Source organism: Ambystoma mexicanum, chromosome 6q, assembly GCF_040938575.1.
Source record: "Ambystoma mexicanum isolate Mex_15411 chromosome 6q, UKY_AmexF1_1, whole genome shotgun sequence".
Classification (NCBI taxonomy): domain Eukaryota; kingdom Metazoa; phylum Chordata; class Amphibia; order Caudata; family Ambystomatidae; genus Ambystoma; species Ambystoma mexicanum.
This window is the reverse complement of record NC_090937.1, coordinates 829131510-829151553: the sequence shown is the minus strand read 5'-3', so window position 1 is coordinate 829151553 and position 20044 is coordinate 829131510. Positions and strand designations below refer to the sequence as shown.

At 45.6% G+C, this 20044-nt stretch overlaps 1 protein-coding gene across 4 annotated transcripts in view; it reads left to right on the top strand.

The window, feature by feature from the left end:
* Nucleotides 1-20044, top strand: part of FSTL5 (follistatin like 5) — a 3721575-nt gene that overhangs the window by 3671987 nt on the left and 29544 nt on the right. The gene's annotated exons all lie outside the window — the stretch shown is intronic.

The following is a 20044-nucleotide window of genomic DNA, read 5'->3' as shown; positions in this document are numbered from 1 at the left end:
ATTGAATAAAAGCATTAGTGTTAATAAGGTAATGGGATGTAAAGCGACACCTGTATAATATTAACCCGATTTTCTAATTCCAAATCGGTTTTGAAGGAAAGTGTATGGGATCTTCTATTCGGTATTACATGTGTACAGTTCTCTGCTGCATGAAACGCTTCCTGAAAAGAGGCGACATTGCCTTGCAGCTGGCTGTGTATCAGAAGAGTGTGCACAATAGAAAGTATACATGTGTCTCTACACATGGATGTCAGTCATCCAGCTGTGCACCCTATGGGCTTATGGGTAAACATGACCAAAAACGTTAATTATAAAACCAAAAATGCATAGCTCACTAAACATGTTGTGATGTTTCCCCTAGCAGGTAGCTATCTATCACTGCATGCATTAAGTATTGATACCTCATACCCATTGTTTTCTGGGGGTTAATGTAGAAATAAAAAAAAAACATGCAATGTGGGTGCTAACCAAAATCCTAAAGATCACACCAATATTATTGAAATAAGAGAACGGAAGGCAGAGTGCATCCTGTACCCTTTGATTAAAACATGTTTTTTTTTTGTTGTATACATTAACATGCTGACTGGTAGATTTAGTGGCATAGTAAGCTAAAAGAAACCTTTTTTTTTTTTTAAAGCGAATGATAGTTTCCGAGTTGCACGTGCTGACGTACTATATCTATGTCATCTTCAAGTCGATGCTCTGACATTACACGTAATGGCTTAGAGAAGGTACATAAGTAATGGAGCATACAGGTTCAGACTGACTGATTCTTTCAACATTCACGTATTAATTAAATGTAAAATGAAATATCACGTCCTTATGCAACCTTCTTTCTTAGCACACCTATGCTCACTGGATTTAAACACGGTATCATTTCTAAGGATACGCATTAACTGAAGAAGCAAGAGCAGAGGCATTCTGTTATGGTGCAGTGGGCCAGCTGGCCGTGCATTATATATGACAAGAACACAAGCTTTTCTGTTTAACAGGATGATAGCATCCCCTCCTGTGGAAGTCGGAAAGCATTGGAACTAAGAACAGAACTAGTGTCACCCTGTCGCAGGTGCATTGTGTGCTGCATAGGGACCATCATAAAGGGAAAACCAGAAGGAATGCATCTGTAAACTCACTCATTTGAACTGAAGCCAGATTATTGGAATAGTGAAATTGATGATGCTGGTTTTGGGATTGACTTCAATGATTTATAGGTTGGTCACAGACCTAAACCTCATTTTTCTGAGCTACCTGACCAGCTGGTATTCTATTCAAGTGGATGTTCTGTGGATAATGGACTTCTAAGTTCTTAGCGTGGATGATACATATTCTGAAGCCAGACCCAATGCACAGCATTACAAAGCCAGACCCATTGTGATTGTGTGAGTTTGTAAGCAGAAGTCATTAACTAAGTAAAGTGGAATTGTTCACTATATCTGGGTGCATTTCTGCATTGTCACACTTTTTGAGTTGAACCAAATCTCTTATGCAGGATTCAGTGGAGTCGCAAATTCATGCTCGAGTTGCTGACAATTCCAAATTGCACCTTAACTAACCCAAAGCCACCCAAGCTCTCTCCTTTCTATTCACAACAAGAAGGCCCTGAAAGTAATATCTTGCTTCCAACTACCCATGGGTTTTCTCTTCCATAATAACCACAGACAACTTGTGTCATTTGTGTACATGTCATAAAATGGAGGATAGCGCAGGGGCCACGCAGAGCAACAGAGGTTCAAATCCCAGATTTGCACTTAGAGGTCAAACTCAGGTATGGTATTAGGCGTTTTATAAAAACGAATTAAATTACATTAAAAAGAAGGTGGTCTCTGAGATGCTCTCCTCGCTAGAAGTTACATAAATGTGTCACTCACTCCCAGTTGCAAACACTGACTTGTAATCTCTGCCAGATGTGCTAACCCACACCTCACAAACCACAAATGAAGTTGGAATAAGTTCAGTCTGTCTGGGTAGGTGTGCATAGGCTTATTGATGATGTCACAAGTGAAAGATCATGTTCTTAGTAAAACACCATTAGGGTACAGATTGCACCTTTCCTAACATCTCAGTAAACAATCATAGGTGTGCTATGGCTGGGCTTGGTTCTGGTGTTTGCACGCTGCTTCATGTTTCCTGCATTATGTTCCATTTACCCCAGACCATAGAACACATGCTAGATTCCCCCTCATAACAAATGCTTTCATTTGTCAAAGGGAATGACAGCAGCCCTTTGGTGAGGTCCACACGGCATTACTTTAACTATAGTGTCAAATTATCATCGTATATCTAGCTCTGTGCAATTGGAATGTGTGCACGACAAAATACCTCACCCATCTTTTTTTTAATACACTTCTGCCCCAATAGGAGTGGTAAACAACAAGGAACTGATTTACAAAAATACATTCAATGGGACTTTCCTATGTTAAAACATTTTTGTCAATCAGTCCCCAAGAGTTTAAATTGGCTCCTAGAGCCATTCAAACACAAGGGACATTCTTCTACTGCCCTGCCAAATATCAGATATCAATTTATCAGTGAGCAGGACACAGGAGGAATCTTTGGAGTTTGAACAATACCATGTTGACATTTTCCCACTAGGTTTCTGTATCCAAACTGTGCCGGTAAAAATGTCCCACCAGGCAAGCACATGCTGCTTATTTTCTGCATGAGTGAGGATGGTGTTAACATCCCTAATGTGTAATGACGACCTAAATTGGTGACTGTGATGTTCTGCGTAAAATAGAAAATGTGAGCTGGGAACAAACATGTGCTTAATGTTGTCATTACAGATTGCACAATATGTGAATAATCTGCAATTTGAAAAGCAATTAGATTTGCAGCACTGGCATACTTTGTTTTCCCCCAATAAATATGGCAGTGCACATAGGATGTTGAAAACATGTAGAAATACCGTTTGGTATGGGTTAAGAGAGATGCGTCTGTTGAAAATCCCCTGGCTTCAATTTGCCCTCACGGCCCTAGAATCCATTGTCTTTATCTAGAATGCTCTTTCTTTGTGGTAGTCATTGCTAGAGTTCCTTGCTCAAATGGCTTTAGAAACTAAAGTGTTTAAAGAATCGACTTGAGCGTCCATGATATAAATATGTGAAAAACAAAGGGGGTTCTGGGAGTCTCTCTACAAGCACGAACACAGCCAATTGACCTGTTCTTGGGTGGATGGCCCCTGGGAGAGTCTCAACCAAGTCTTTAGCTCACTGTCCCTTTCACAGAGAAGAAATATCCCTGCATATCAGTCATTGTCCTGCTCAGGGGCATTCCAGCACCGAAATACTAGGCAAATCTCCTCTGAACAAGAGTACCAACAGCAATCCGATACAGTGTTTCAGGCTTGTTGGGCATCATCAGTGAGGTGGAGCTGTGCCTCTCTGAGAACAGTGGGCAAGGGGTCCACGTCTGGATTCCCCTGGTAACTTAGGATGAGACCCAAAGTTACTCAATATGCAAATCAAACAGGGTTCTGGGAGTTTCTCTACCAGCACGAACACAGCCCATTGACCTGTACTTGGGTGGATGGCCCCTGGGAGAGTCTCAACCAAGTCTTTAGCTCACTGGCCCTTTCACAGAGAAGAAATATCCTTGCATATCAGTCTTTGTCCTGCCCAGGGGCAGTTCAGCACCGAAATGCTAGGCAATTCTCCTCTGAACAAGAGTACCAACAGCAACCACATACACATGTTTCAGCCTTGCTGGGCATCATCAGTGAGGTGGAGCTGTGCCTCTCTGAGAACAGTGAGCAAGGGGTCCACGTCTGGATTCCCCTGGTAATTTAGGTTGAGACCCAAAGTTACTTAATATGCAAATCAAAAGGGGCTCTGGGAGTCACTCTACCAGCACGTACACAGCCCATTGACCTGTTCTTAGGTGGATGGCCCCTGTGAGAATCTAAACTTAGTCTTTAACTCACTGGCCCTTTCACAGAGAAGAAATATCCCTGCATATCAGTCTTTGTCCTGCCCAGCGGCAGTCCAGCACCGAAATGCTAGACAATTCTCCTCTGAACAAGAGTATCAATAGCAACCCTATACACATGTTTCAGCCTTGTTGGGCATCATCGGTGAGGTGGAGCTGTGCCTTTCTGAGAACAGTGAGCAAGGGGTCCACGTCTAGATTTCCCTGGTAACTTAGGGTGAGACCCAAAGTTACTTAATATGCAAATCAAAGGGGGATCTGGGAGTCTCTCTACCAGCACGTACACAGCCCATTGACCTGTTTTTGGGTGGATGGCCCCTGGGAGAGTCTCAACCAAGACTTTAGCTTGCTGTCCGGTTCACAGAGAAGAAATATCACTGCATATCAGTCTTTGTCCTGCCCAGGACTTGGTTGAGAACTGATATGCAGGGATATTTTTCCTCTGTGAAAGGGACAGTGAGCTTAAGACTTGGTTGCGACTCTCCCAGGGGCCATCCACCCAAGAACAGGTGATTCCCCCTTTGATTTGTGCTGGTAGAGAGACTCCCAGACCACCCCCTTTGATTTGCATATAAATATGTGTGTGTGTAGTCATTTTTGTTTTGCATATGCATACGAAGCCAAGTGTCTGAATTGTAACAGAGTTAGAGTTGTGTGCGCATTTGTAAATGCATACATAGAAACATATGAATGTTCTTTAAAACTCTGAAATCTGTTCTCATACAACACAACAGCGAGGAGACCCTTTCTTCAACTGGTTGATTAATTATTATGCAACCAGGCTGGTGCTTATGCATGTGACAATTACATAAGCACAGATGTAAACCTTAATGTTTGAATATGTGAAACAACAGATGCACTTGTTTAATTTGGCTGCATTCTCAATAGTCATATACGACTGCACAGTGACACCTATTAACAGTGTGTTGTAGTACGCTAGCACACATCTTATGTTGGTGCTCAAATGCACACCCTATTAGAGGCCTGCAATATTGGACTAACCCAGCTAGTGCAAATGTATGTGAAAACACACATTCATTGCCCCATATTTCACCTGGACAATCGCGGCTGAGTATTAGCTTGCCTGCAGGTGCAATACATGTGCAAGTCTGTGCAGCACAATCTATTAATCACGTGTGGTACTCGACTGCCGTAGGTACGTGTTAGTGCCAGAGTGCATTGTGCCACCAATAAACATCCTAAAGCACTACAACTTTGTACATCCAATGTTGGTGTCAAACTGCACGAATCTGCAAATGATAAAACCTATGGTAGTGCACTCCTAAACTAATTGCTGGTGCCATGCTAAACAGTATTGTACAATGCCATGGTACGCAGATAAAAATGGTAGCATACCCACATACATAGTCGTACAAAGCCATCTCTGCAAATGTTTGGCAGTGTTTAGCCAAGCAGTGTGGAGCAGTTTGCTCACCTTAAACTCAATGGAGAATGCATATACATACTGCATATAGATGAGTAAAATCAATGGACCGACAAAATAAGGTCTTACAGACAAAATTCTACAACTCTAGCCCTTTATTATACAGTAACCTTGGGCCTCATTACGACCCTGGCGGAAATTGAAAAACGATGGCGGAAATGCAATACCGCCATCGAATAGCGCTCGGTGCGACTATGACCCGTCACCGCAAAGTACGATGCCATTAGCGACACCGTAGTGAACGCCAACGCTAACTGCACCAAGTACGCGCGTGCGTGCCATGCCAAACCGTAAATACCACCATGGCGCAAGGGTACGCGAATTCCGACCCTAGCGGACATGTACCTAACGCCATCAAGCACGGCGGAAAGTACCATTCCGCCATGGTGAGAAGTACGGCATCGCGAATCAACCGTAAACGGCCCCACTGAGTGCCTGTACACCGCTCCCTGGCCACATAGTACAACTCCCCGTAGGTGCAATGAAGTCACAATGCAACCAGTGAAATGTACAAGTCACCCATGCATGCCAACGAACAAAAGAATCTCAAGAGGGGCCAATGGGAGCCGCAGGGCACAGATGGCACGAATACAGAAGCCATTCCAATGGACATGACCACAGTCCCCCACCAAGAAACGCACGCAAACACAGGCACCTGTGACCAGCAATATTTCCGAAAATCACATCATTCCACCAGTCCACCTGGCTGACCGGCATCTGTTACACAAAACCTAATCCCCCGCCCCTGAGCATGACATCATTCAAACAGTCATATTGGCAGCCCTCATCCCTGACCTCACTGGGCTTCGTAGGCAAACGCGCCCAGCACAGTACCACGCAACTATACTCCGAAGCTGGAACCCAATGCAGATCTCCTCACAATACATCGCTCCCCAAATAGGAATATGCCACATCACTTGCAAAGAAGAACGCTACACGTCCCATATCAGAATAGAAATTTAATGCACAACACATTCACCAAGCCCATACAGCCATTAGGCCATGAACTCCAAAACACATTTCACCATTGTGGGCTGCATCCGCAAGAAATGACCAGCTACTTCTTGTGTGACGCCCTGTTCCTTCATGGTACACAGAGCCACATTCTCGTACGAAAAGGCAACATGGAAGCGCACAGAACCGCAGGGCCGTCCCAATGGGGAGGCACTAGTCCAGCTGAAAGGCCGAAATGTTGCTCCGAGCCACTAGTACTGCGTAAGGGCATGTGGCCCATTGGCGATCGTCCCATAAGATCGTAATGCTGCTCCACTGATTAACACGAAGCAGCAGGTGTCGGGAGTAAAAGCCATCTGCAGGAGTGGCATACAGATGGCAGTGGCAAAAGGGGAGGAGATACCTGTCAACCAAAAGAAAAGAAAAAGAACAGAATGGCCATCAGAACTACATTCGAACAACTCACTTCAATGATCACACTAAATCCACAGCCATATGCATGCTAGCCCACTCCAAAGGATCATCACCACCCCAAAACCACTTGCGACTCATAACTATCTATATCGAGGTGTAAACACCATCACAAACGAGTGTACCTGTGCATGCGTCTGTGAAAACAGAATCCATCAGATGGGATTGGTAACGTGCATGGACACAAGTGTCTGAGGGCGCGTCGAGACAGGGAGGGCTCAACAAGGCCAGATAGACGATGGTCCCACTATGGCAGCCCTGCATCACATAGCGCAGGGGAGGCGGACAGATTCCAAGAAGCCCTGTACATGGCAAACACTGTATCAAATCATCTGCCCATGCATCCATTCATCATTCCCTCATCCCGTAATGAAAACGCCTGTTTCCATACTCACATAACATGTGAGAATTCCATTGAGTCTGTGCGTTATGCAGCCTGCAAAATCCACTGTGCCGCAGCCCGTAATTCCAGTGTTGTGAAGTAACATGTATTTGGGAACGTCCGGCCTCATCGTCCACTTCGCTATTGCGCATCCCAAACTATTCAAATCAATCATGCATCCTCGCCATGGCCCCTGTCCCAAGGACATTGAACAATAGAACGTTATATTTGCAGTCAGACCTGTGGGCATCTCCTCGCCGCTAGCTGATAACCGAAAGCGCCGCCCTTCGAATTCCTCATTTGCAACATCACGTCGAAAAGGCATCTGTGGCCGCTTGAAATCACAAATTAATCCATCTAGTGCGGCTGTGTGTGAAAATGGCAACTGCCTTCACTCACAAATGGGACGCCCCGCCCGTCGTTGCAACTCGGTACAGTGATGCATGAGGGTCCACCGTTACTCGAGTACTACGTTCCACTGACCCTTCACAAGTCTGTTCGCGACTGCAAAGATTGTATGTGAAACAATGGGACCATAGCCGAATGAACATATCAACCAATGTTACACGGCCATCAGGTACAAATACATGATTGCAATAGCAAGATGCCATTCCTCGAATTGCAGCGTTGTGTGCGGGACGTGCTCGGCCAAAGGGGAGAGCAGCTTGCACAGGTGGAATGAATCACCACAGGTGGAGGCCATACAGCCTGAAAACACATAAATTGCACACCCAGTCTCCTCCCACAACCACACCCACTCCGAAATGCTACCGGCAGGACTCGCGATGTTGGCCCTGGGGGACCTGATAGCACTGCAAGTACTCCAACTCCAAGAAGAAGACGAACACCAACTACAACCGGCCGCACGGAGGAGACGCAGGAGGAGGAGGGCAAGGCAGGGCCAGCAAGGGCCGCCAGCACAGCCACTACCACCACGCAGGCAGCCCGCAATCCCACGCCTCCGAGCACATCCGTTCAACCTCACTGATGAGCAGATCCACACCCTCTACCGTTTGGACCGGGACACCATAGCCGCCATTGTGGACATGACACAGGCTGACCTTGTCAGCATGACAGATAGCCCAACCGCCATCCCACCCCTACTGAAGGTGGTGTCTGTACTCCACTTCCTGGCCACAGGCACCTACCAGCACACAGTCGGACAGTTGCATGGCATTTCTCAGCCACTGTTCTCACGGACACTATTGCAAGTGCTCGATGCCCTCCTGCAGCACGCAGACGACTTCATCTCTCTACCACGCTCGGAGCAGGAAATTACCAACACAAAAGTGGGATTCCATGCACTTGGCGGCATACCGGGTTGCCTTGGTGCCATCGACTGCACCCATGTGGAATTGGTCGTCCCACATGCCATGGAGGCCCAGTACCGCAACCGAAAACAATTTCATTCTCTGAATGTACAAATGGTGTGTGACTCCAACAGGATCATTACACATTGTTGTGCCCGATTCCCTGGATCAACCCATGATTCTATGGTCTTGAGGAACTCAACAATACCACGCTACATGGAGCGACACACAGGGTACAGATCCTGGCTACTCGGTGAGTCTCATTTCATGCATGATGATGTGGGGTATGTGATGCGGCAATGACCTGGCAGGAAGGGGGGGGTGCGTACGTAGCAATGGCATTCCACATAATTCGTTTATCGTCCACATACAGGTGATGCTGGATATCCACTGAAGAGATGGCTCCTCACACCAGTCCGGAACCCACGGGACCAGCATGAGGAGGACTACAACCATGCCCACTCACGTACCCGTGTAGTCATTGAACAGGCATTCGGCCTACTGAAGACTCGTTTCCGGTGCCTCAGCAGGTCTGGCGGGGCACTCCTGTACCGCCAAGAGAAGGTTGCAAAGATGGTGATGGCATGTGTCATGCTACACAACATGTGCGTACGTAGAAATGTGCCCATGCCCCCTGACGCAGAACTGCAAGCACCTGAAGATGGTCATGATGAGGGTGGGGATGTGGCAGCACCTCAAGGAGTCCGCGAGGCACAGGAGGGCCGTGACATTCGTCAGCATCTCATTGATGCATGCTTCTAGCACTCACGCCTGGTGGCTGATACATGGACACGGGACTCGTGGCACTGTGTGTGTCTGGTACATGCACAATATGGACTGTACGCCTATGATGGCCTAGTACACAAAGATCATTGTCCACACATCTCATTGGTTGATCGTGCATTGTTTATGGCATATGTGATATCATGTTGAACACCCTATCGACCCGCCACCCAAGTGAGCCCAACACACCCCCTCCACCCTCCTACCTCCCCCCCGAACACCAGTGTCCAAAGATGCTCATTGTCAGTGGGCAGTCGCTATTGCAAGCCCCCTCTGCGGGTATCAGGGGCACCCCTGCCTGTGGAGCGCAGGTTCCTCCCAGATCTACGTTGGGGGCTGCCCTGGACGGAACTTGCAACGGATGATGTCTCTGCCTGCTCACGTCCATGCATGTCCCTAAGGGTTTGTGAGAGCTCAGTGAGCACACGGCGCACTGCGGCAAGTTCGGCACATACGTCTTTGGACGTCGCATGCAGTTCCCCCCTCAGGCTCTCGGTGCTTCTCTCCATTTGGACTCTCAGGCTCTCGGTGCTACTCTCCATTTGGACTCTCAGGCTCTCGGTGCTACTCTCCATTTGTACTCTCAGGCACTCGGTGCTACTCTCCATTTGTGCCCTTAGTGTCTCTGTACTTCTCTCCATTTCTGCCCTAAGTGTCTCAGTTGATGTTTCTATGTCTGCCTTAGTGCCCCCACATTCATCGGCATGGTCCTTGAGGAGCGTGGCCAGTTGCTGCTGTTGCACGATTAACTGGTCGAGGGACTGTTGCCTCTGCTGGGCCATGGCCATTTGCGGTGGTGTCACAGAGTGGCTGTTCGCCTCATGTTGCCCTGCCACAGGGCTTGTGGGGGATGGCCAGTCGTCGTCTTGTGGGTGCCCCTGCGTGGTATCCTCATGGTGTACGGGATGGGACAGACAGGGGGATTGGGACAGGTCATGGATGGATCTGACTTCGACATCCCCGTCTTCTGTGTCGGAGCATGCTGCCATTAATGGGGTGTCACCTATGGTGCTGCTGCCACCAGAGGCAGTGCCTTCTGTGGCATCCATTGGGGGGACCTGTGGTGCTGCTGTTGTGGGCATGCTGGCTGCTGGGGTGCCTGTTGATGTTCCCTCCTCTGTGCTGCCACCTGATTTGTGCTGCTGCCGTGTCTTGATGCGTGCAGCTGAGGTGGAGGGTCTTTGGCCGTTGGTCTTGGCCCTCTTTGCAGGTGTGCTGGTAGGGGTGTCCTGGAGCTCGTCGTTTGGATCGGACCCTGTGGTGGAGTAAAGGAGGGCGAGCGTTATTAATGGGTCTGTGGGAATTGGAATGGCAATGTATCACATGCATTGGGGTGGTACCTGAGGGTGATTTGGGTCGGGGCCTTGGAGGTGCTTTCATTTGTGTGTGGAGTGAGGGTGCAGTTGTTTGGCAGCCTGCAGTTAGGGTGTGCCTGCTGCACGTGTAGTGGGTGTTTTTGGGGTTTTTAATTATTTATGTATTTATTGTGAGTTTTAAAGTGCGCTATCAGGCCAATGTGTGTGGACGTTCTCCTGGCCATGTGTTGCTGTTGCGCTATGTGGACACATGTGATTCACATGATTGGACTTTGTGGTTTTGGCATTGTTTTATTTGGGACACCTACCTGATTCTTCGGATGTCTGCACTCCTTTCTCCATCCCTCTGACTCCCTCTATGCTCTCCATTCCAATGGTGGAGGCACAGATTTCTTCCCAGGGGGTCAACTTGATGGGTGATTCCGATCCTCCCCCGGTGGCTGTGGCAATGTTGCGGTTGGCAGAAAGTATGCTACGGACGCGTATCCGCAGGTCGTCCCATCGCTTTCTGCATTGCTGTGGGTTGCGGGGTGCGGTCCCCACCGCACTTACCCGCTGTGCCACCAGGGCCCATATGGCCTTCTTGTTCGCAAGTGCCGTCCTGGTCATTTGCGTGGAGAAGACGGCGGCGGCATTCTCCTGGAGGGTCTCTGTAAGCATGGTGAGTTCCTCACGGGAGAAGTGGACCTGCCGCTTGCGGTCGCACGCTTTCTTCGCTACTTTTCCCATTTTTCTTGGTTTCGCTAGGGTGGATGACGGGTTGGGATGTGTCTCAGGGTAGTGTTTTTAGTGGTTGTGTGGATTTTGTGGTTTTATATGTGTACGGCGTGTTGTTTCCCGTTCCGGGACCATGTTTTTACTTCCGTTTCCGTATATTTCCGGTCACCGTACTTTCCGGTTGGCGCTCACTGCGGTGTCCGCTAAGATGGGTGGCGGTATTGCACCTAGGGCGCCGTACGGCGGCGGTGTGGGCCGTTTTGGGGTCATTTCCGCCATCGCGGACTTTGCACTTCCGCCATGCCGTGGTGCTCGTGCCCGATGGGTCGGAATGGGCCGCACTTTGCTCCATCGTGCAATGGCGGAAACGCTATTTACGCTGTGGCGGTCCGGTCAGTCACTTTCCGCCAGGGTCGTAATGAGGGCCCTTATCTTCTACAAATGTCTATGTCTGTATATGTCTATGAGCTTATAATGTGCTGTAAATCCGCAGACATCGGGGCGCATGGAGACCAGTAGTGTTAAATTCACAGATAAGGACTTTCGGGATTCGTGGTGTCCCGCAGAACTGTGAAAAATCACATGTGCTTTAAGGCTATTGGAATAAAAATGTTTTCAATGCTTTCCTGAAACTAAGATAGTTTCCTTCCTGTCTTAGGGCAGCAGGTAGCCCATTCCAATATTTTGCCGCCTTGAATGGAAAAGATCTCCCCCTGGGATGTCCTGGGTGTTAGTCTTAGCAATTTTTTATTTTATATTTATTCACACAGATTTTATGGTTTTCCAAATTTTAAACCTTTAACCTGTTAACGAGACCGTCTTCCATAGTTTATCTACTGTCTGATGTGCATCATATGGATCACAGGTCTGTGGTGATTATCTCGGGGCCTACCACTATTTTTCGGTCTGAACTTCATCACAGTGAAGTCTCTCCAGTTTCTTAAGTATTAAGATCACCAGTCTTATGAGCGCTATGTTGATCTTCATTATTTCTCCTTCGACAAGAACCCTCCACCAGTCTTCCGTGCTCCTTGTCACAAAGGTTCTCAAGGCGTCCCCCAAGTACTGTTCACAAGCTTTCCTTAGTCCGGCGCAGTAAAGTGTAAGGTGTTTCAAGGTTTCTCCCTCTCCTTGGATCTTACACATTCTGCATCCTACTTCTCTGTCCATGAGTTCCTCCTTTGTAGTATTTCTCCCGTCGGTAAAATATTCAATCTGAATCTCAAAAAAAGAGTTCGAAAGTACCAGTTCGGGAATAGAGTCAGGTAGCCCGGTATTCGGTTCAGTTTTCGTGGTTGTGCCCAGAAATCTCCGTAGCCTTTGTATTTGCAGTTGTTGTCCTGAGTTTCAATCCAGTCTGCTGTATATAGTTTTTTCTTTGTTTTGTCCGGATTGATCCATAGGTCTTCCTCTGATTCATTTAGGTTCGCTAGGATCACTCGACACGCTCTTTGCCACTCTGTTAGTATTACATCAGTTTGTTCTTTTAAGGCTTTGTTCAACACACTGAAGCCTCCGGTTGCATTTTCTTGCAGACATTTTCGGTAGAAGCTTAGCGTTTTCCATACCACTATGGTGTTAGGTGAGGTTAATGCCAGCTCTCTCATTAACTACTGTATTGGTACCGATTTGGGGAGCTGTAGTACTTTCCGCCAAAAGTGACCATGTTTCGGTCGGTATGGGCGTTGGCGATTCTGCTCTATATGTCAATGTGGGCACCACTTTCATCCTGTAGAAAGTTACCAAGTTGTTTACTTTCCGTTTTCATGCTATTAATACAAACTCCCAGGTATGTAAAGGCCTCGACTTCCAAGATTTCTTTGCTTTTCAATGACCAACCTGGCTTTCTGGATCTATTTTTTCACCCTCCTGGGCGCAGCTTTAAAATCCTTGATTTTTCTGGGTTTATTACCAAATTGTTTTCGTCCACATACAGTTGCAGCGCTGTTAACTGTCGTTGCAGGCCGATTTGGGTCTGGTCCATCAGGACGATGTCATCAGCGTATAGCAGTCTCCCTATTGGAATCCCTGCAATCTTAGGTGGGAAGCAATGTGTGAGTTCAAAGGATTCCTCAATATCTGATGTATACAAGTTGTAGAGTTCTGGCGCCAGTGGGCACCCCTGTTTTAGGCGCGTTCTTATAAGGATTTGATCTGTCAATGTTCCTGCTTTGTCCAGCCTAACTCTGATACTTGTATCTGTGTACAGGTCTTTGATGTTCTCTACCAATATCTGTGGGCATTCCCAGGTCAAAAGCTTTTGACAAATCGATGAAAGCAATGTAGGTTTCTTGGTTTTTGTTCATCAAATTAATCAAAAAGATGTTGAGAGCAGTGCCTCTCCCCCTCATGAAGCCAGACTGCCAGGGGTCACTTCGACCACTCTGCTGTACCCAGATAGTCAAGGCCTTCAGCAGTGTTGTTGCAAAGACCTTCCCCACCACGTCCAGCAATGCAATCGGTCTATAGTTATCTGCCGATGTTCTTAGACCTTTTTAAAAAATCGGCACCACTACCGCTGTCCTCCAGGAGTCTGGAATTTTTTCAGTATGTAGAATATATTTGAACAGGTAATGTAGAAACTTTGCCCACTCCGTTATGTTGTTTTTTAGTATTACGTTCGTCAGCCCGTCTGGGCCCGGGCCTCTTGAATCTTTTAGTTTCCTTAAAATGGTTTTGATTGCCTTGATGCTGATGTCTATTGTTGCATCTTCCTTGTTTAGCAGTTGTTTTCGCTTGGGTAATGTATGGTTTTCCCCTTGTAGCTGTGTATAGTGTTCACACCATGTGGTGGCACTTATTGGATTCCTTAGGCTTGTCTCCTGGGGATTCTCTGCATCGTTAATGAAGGCCCATATTTCTGCAGTGTTTTTGGTTCTTATTTTTTCTAACATACTTTCTGCATCCTGATTTAACAGGGTCTTCTTGTGTAGATGCAGCCAGTTACGGTGCTCTGTTTTAGCTTATTTATCTCCTTGCTGGGGTTACTGAATTTGTTCTTTTTTAATCGTCTAATGTTTCTCCTTAGTGCTTTTTTCTTTTCCCGTATCCTGCTGTCATACAAGTGTTGGTGGTTCTTTGTTAGGTGATTACTTCCGGTTTTCCCTTCTGCAACGAAGGCTCTGAAGAGTGGCGTATAGTCAATCCTTTGTGTTTCTTGTGCCGTTTCGAGCGACAGGATCATATCTTTTAGTTTGTAATTTAGTTCTTTAATTTTATCTGGTCTGATCCTTCATTTCATTCCTCGTTGGACTGTGACTATATCCTGGTTGTAAGTACTGAGCTTGTTATTGCTGATGTATTTGCATGTCAGTTTCATCAGGTTATGATAACTTTCTGTCAATATTATTACTTCTGAAGTTACTCGAGATGCAGATATTGTCCAGGATCTCAGCTGATTGCACACCCTTCCAAGTTGGATGGGCTGGCACGTCACCTTCCACCTTTCCATTTAGTATGACACAGTCTCTCGATCGCAACATGTTGTTCCACCTTGTTCCTCTTTTTTCCTTCGCTGTGGCGTTTATTACATCATGCTCTGTTTGGTTGTCTTTATTCACGTAGGTACAATTTAAATCCCAAGACCAGTATGTAGAACGGGTCTGTCCACTTCTCTCTCTGCTCATCCATTAACTTTTCATGTAAAATGTTGGCAGGATTCCAGTATATGTTGATCAAGATCAATACTCTCACAGCATCTTTATCTAACTGTATCACTACCATCTGGATGAATGGGTTTAAATTGGTCATCTCCAGCACTTTCCAGTTCAAAACTTTTTTAATGGCTACTAGGAGGCCCAACATTGGTCTTCCTCTAAAGCCTTTTATGGCTGGATTTAATAGTACCACATATCCTTCCAGTATAGGTGGTTGCAACAGCCACATTTCTTGTAGGCACAACACTTTCAGGTTGTGCTTTTGTAGAACTCTGTTAGTAAAAAGGTGGTTGGAGCCGCTTGTATTCCAGGTTCCCAGGCTCCATGAACGCACACTTTTTACTGTTTTATGTTATTGGGTACTTGTTTTGTCGTCAATAAGATTTTTCAACCATTTCCATCTCGCCGCTTCGTTTTCTTTTCCTTGTCTTTTATTTCTGTTGTTTGGGCTTTGGGTGTTCTGTTTGTCACTTTTTCCTGATGTCACTCTGTTTGTCTTGAAGTTACTAAGTTCTCTGTCTGTTTTGTTAGACTGTCTCAGCAAGTGTTTTTCTACCCGCTCTTGCGTTTTTAGGATTTCGTCACTTTCTTGGAGGTCAAAACCCATTGGTTTTAACTGAGGTGCTTCTTCCAAGAGCAGTTGTCTCACCAGGTTTGACCTTTTGTGTAGGATCACCGTGTCGGTGCGATCCTCATCGACAAACTCTACAATTACTAGATCATCAGTGGTGATTAATCTTTATACAAAGATATGATGTAAGAGTCTTATTATGTTGGTTCTGTTTAGGATTAACCCGTCGTCATAATGGAGAATTCGTTCCAAGACAAGTCCTGGTTGCTTTTTAGTATCTACGATACTTGCTTTATGTACTTGTCGATGTTGATATTCTTTTTCCTTCTCCTTTTTGTTCGTCCGGTCTCTTCTGTCCTCCATCACAGATCTGTTGTTACTATTTCTCTTTTCCCTATCCGACCTGTTTCCAGTTTTTGGATTCTCAGGTTGCCCAATGCTCTTTCCTTGCGTTTGATGTTCGTTCTGCTGTACCATGTCTCTTTTATTAGTTATTGTTTCCAGTTGCTCTCTTAGCAATGTACGGTGGTGGCGCGAGTTATCGTTGCTTAGCTTAACATAACTGGCGAATTTCTGGGGTTTTTCGGTTTTACTTGCGACCATAACGTCCCTTTAACAACGTTTTTTTACTGAATTTCATAGGTTTTTAGTAGCGCATCTTAACCATAACATCCCTTTAACAACGATTTTTTTACTAAATTTCATAGGTTTTTAGTAGCACAACCTAACCATAACGTCCCTTTAACAAAGTTTTTTTTACTGAATTTCATAGGTTTTTAGTAGCGCAACTTAACCATAACCTCCCTTTATCAACGTTTTTTTTGTACTGAATATACATATACATAGTGTCGATTTGATAGATGTTTACTAGGATTTACTTACTTTATATGCATGTAACATAGAACATGCCGAACCCCCTACTAGTGATTTTGATGTCCGCGGACTGTGCGTATGTATGTCCGTGGACGGACGCGGACAACAGCAACACTGCCCAAAAACTTAGGGGGTATCTTAGATTGCTCTATCATGCCATATAAGCACTGCTTAAGTTAAAAAACCAGCACATCAACACATTATATGCAATAAAAAATAAGAAGTGCAACGTATAGATGTAACACATCAACCATCCATTTAAATACCATACGTACTAAAATGGAATATGCCAAAACAAAAAAAGATATGCTTCCAATATGATTACCTCACAGAAACTGCACAACTAGGAGCAACAGCAGACCTACAAGACAGTAAAAGCCCAACTTACCAGAAACTAGTAAGTAAACTTCATGTTTCTTATATATTTATAAGCTTTCTGTATTTGGTACACTAAAAGTAATACATATTGTTTTACACAGAAATGTCCAGTACTTTGGAATGGCTTGAGGAAAATTTCCCACGTGAGGAAATGTCTGAAGACAGTGATTCTAATGTAGACAATTCTCTATATAAGAAAATTAAAAATGGTAGATACTCCTCTATATAAGAAAATTAATAATCATCACTTTTTGTGTGCTTAACATATATATATATATATATATATATATATATTTTTAACAGACCATACAAACAAATACAGCAAAAGAGACATTAGAAAATACTCTGCAGTGCATGGAACTAAGAATGGATATGCTTATGGAAATTGTCAATCTTTTGAAATATTTTGTGGAGCACCACATAAAAGAAAAAATTAAATATCATTGTCCCACATGCACCCGTTGCCACTCCCCATGTCCCAGTCAACTATCCCCAAACCCTCAACACCAAGAAAAACATTTTGATCAGACTTCCATCGCTTCATCCCCTCCCATCCATCCTCTCCAAACTCCTAATTCCCCTGTATTTGTGTCAGTTTCTGCTTCCCCATCTCTTTCATAAATTGTATATCTGTATATAATAAAAACAAAATATTATGTGTGTTTTAATTCAGTCCTTTGTGTCTTATTATTTTTTTTTTTAAAGGCAGTTAAGGTGTCCGCAGACAGCACGCCTGTCCAGGATGTCCGTAATTAGCCAAAATGGGGGTGTTCTAAGGACACTATACCTGCCGTACTGTTGTGAAAGCAACAAACGATATTGAGGATGAGTACCCCAAAAGGAAACACACCAAACGCGGGTTCAAAAGATACACAGATCTTTATTCTACAACTGAACAGTTTCAAAGGACAAAGCAACAGATAGCTATCAGGCCCTCAGTACAACACAGGGAAAATCAGACCTGTTCGGTGTGCTCAGTGAGTGGGGCTGTACATCAGAATAGTCGTACCTTTTATACACTCCAAAACATGATCTCCAACCCACTTGCAGGTTAATGAATCGCGGATCTAGGGTTCGTGCCGAGTTTGTTCCTAATTTATGCATCCATACATTTAGGAGTTATCCTTAATCCATTTGCTAACAAGTTACAATAGCAACAGTGTGTCTTCGGATTTCACGTTGAGCACATATCTTTATACAATATAGTTAAACATATGTTCACATAAAATGCTCAAACAGTATTGTACACGATATATGTTCATGGATTAGTATCGATGTCACAGGTAATCCTCTATACACAGGTCAACGAAGGACAAGGTCTCAGTACATGACCCTAACATTTGGCCTGCGGGCAGTTTAGATATTAACTTGTACACAGAGGTCAAGACGGCCATGTTACATTCAAAAACGACATTGTCCACCATCTTAGAACACAGGGTGACTTTAGAATAAGAATCTAAAATGGCAGATGAACCTAAAATGGCGGCTTACACAGATCTAAGGTCAGGACCTTGCAACGCGGATTTCCTCGCAGAGCGCCATGGCCTAGGCCAATATATATACGCTTACGATCAGGAGGGTATAATATGATTTTCCGTTTGACACTGTCCGCAAGCAAGACAGAACAGTTCTTAGAACACGCGCGGTGTCCGGGATGTCCATAATGAACCAAAATGGGGTGTCCTAAGGACACTATACCTGTCCATACCGTCCGCAGGCAAGATGGAACTGTTCTTAGAACAGACTCGGTGTCCTGAATGTCCACAATTAACCAAAATGGAGGTGTCTTAAGCACACTATACCCGTCCGTATTGTTCGCAAACAAGATGGAACTATTCTTAGAACACACCCGGTGTCCTGAATGTTCACAATTAACCAAAATGGAGTTGTCCTAAGGACACTATACCTGTCCGAACTGTCCACAGGCAACATGGAACTATTCTTAGAACACACTCGGTGTCCAGAATGTCCGCAATTAACCCAAATGGAGGTGTCCTAAGGACACCATACCTGTCCGTACTGTCTGTAGAACATCTACACACATTCGCACGACACCCATAAGTCCTACAAACATTGTACCTGTCCGTAACTGTCCGTCTCATGTGTGGCGCACTTTTAATTAGTTTAAGGACCTGAACACTGTCTGTAGAACACCCGTGCATATGTGCACAACCGTTCCTGTGCATTTGGTGTTCTGTGGACACCCGTTCCCTTTGCGGACGTGGTTGCGACGTCATCATGTGACCGCACCCACGCTGAGCGTGTGTCCTGATTTGCAGACACTGTCTGGGTACTTGAACATTTTAAAAGTACTTTTCTAGACAATCCAAAGTATTTTACAGTAGAAATTCACCATTGCACATGTCCCAGACAATGACCCTGGCTTTCTTCATACTTTTTGGAACTTTTTGGGCCTTTTTGGGATGTTTGATCTGTTCGCGAACAGCACGGCTGTCCACGGATAGCACACCAGCACCCCTATAAAAGGCCACACCCCAGAGCTGATCTTCATTGTGCTTCTGGCTATTGCAAATTGACTTTTGCTGCCCTTGCTGCTCTTGCTGAGATTATCTTATCAACCCTAATGGCATCCATAGCTGCTGCTGCACCAGCTGGTGCTACATCTGCCTCAGTACAACCCCAACCCCTCCACCACCACCACCTCCCCAAGGGCCTGCAGAGGGTAACAGGCGGGAGGATGTAGAGAAGGAGGATGAAGAGGATGAAGAGGATGAGGTAGTGGAAGTCCCTACTACCAGCACTTGCCGTGAGTCTTGGGTGTGGCGGTTGTTTACCATTCATGGTGATGTACCAAGAGCATGTGCAAACAAGGTCACCTGCAACCGGTGCAAAATGGTGCCGAGTCGAGGAAGGCCTGGTTCATACAGCTTTGGTACGACATCCATGAAGCGACACCTAAGGTCGTTCCAAGGTGGGGCCATTTGCAAGGTTGTACCTTGTGATCAACGTAGTAGGTTGAGTTCCTCTACCACATCCTCTGTTTCTGTTCCTCTCACCACAAGAGACATTCCTGTGGGAGAGTGCACCCCTCCAGCTGCCTCACAGGCCATTCACGATGCTGTTGCCCCTTACCTTTCGAGGGTCACAATATAGTGTATGTACTGCGATGCAGTAATCTGCAGGGGGGAGAATCTTTGAAGTGCTTTCGAGACTGTGGTCAAGGAGCACCAGAAGAACTACTGCTACCAACCTAAGTAAGGCCCACCCTACATCTTCCTCTCTCCACTTGCCCTTTCCTATCCCC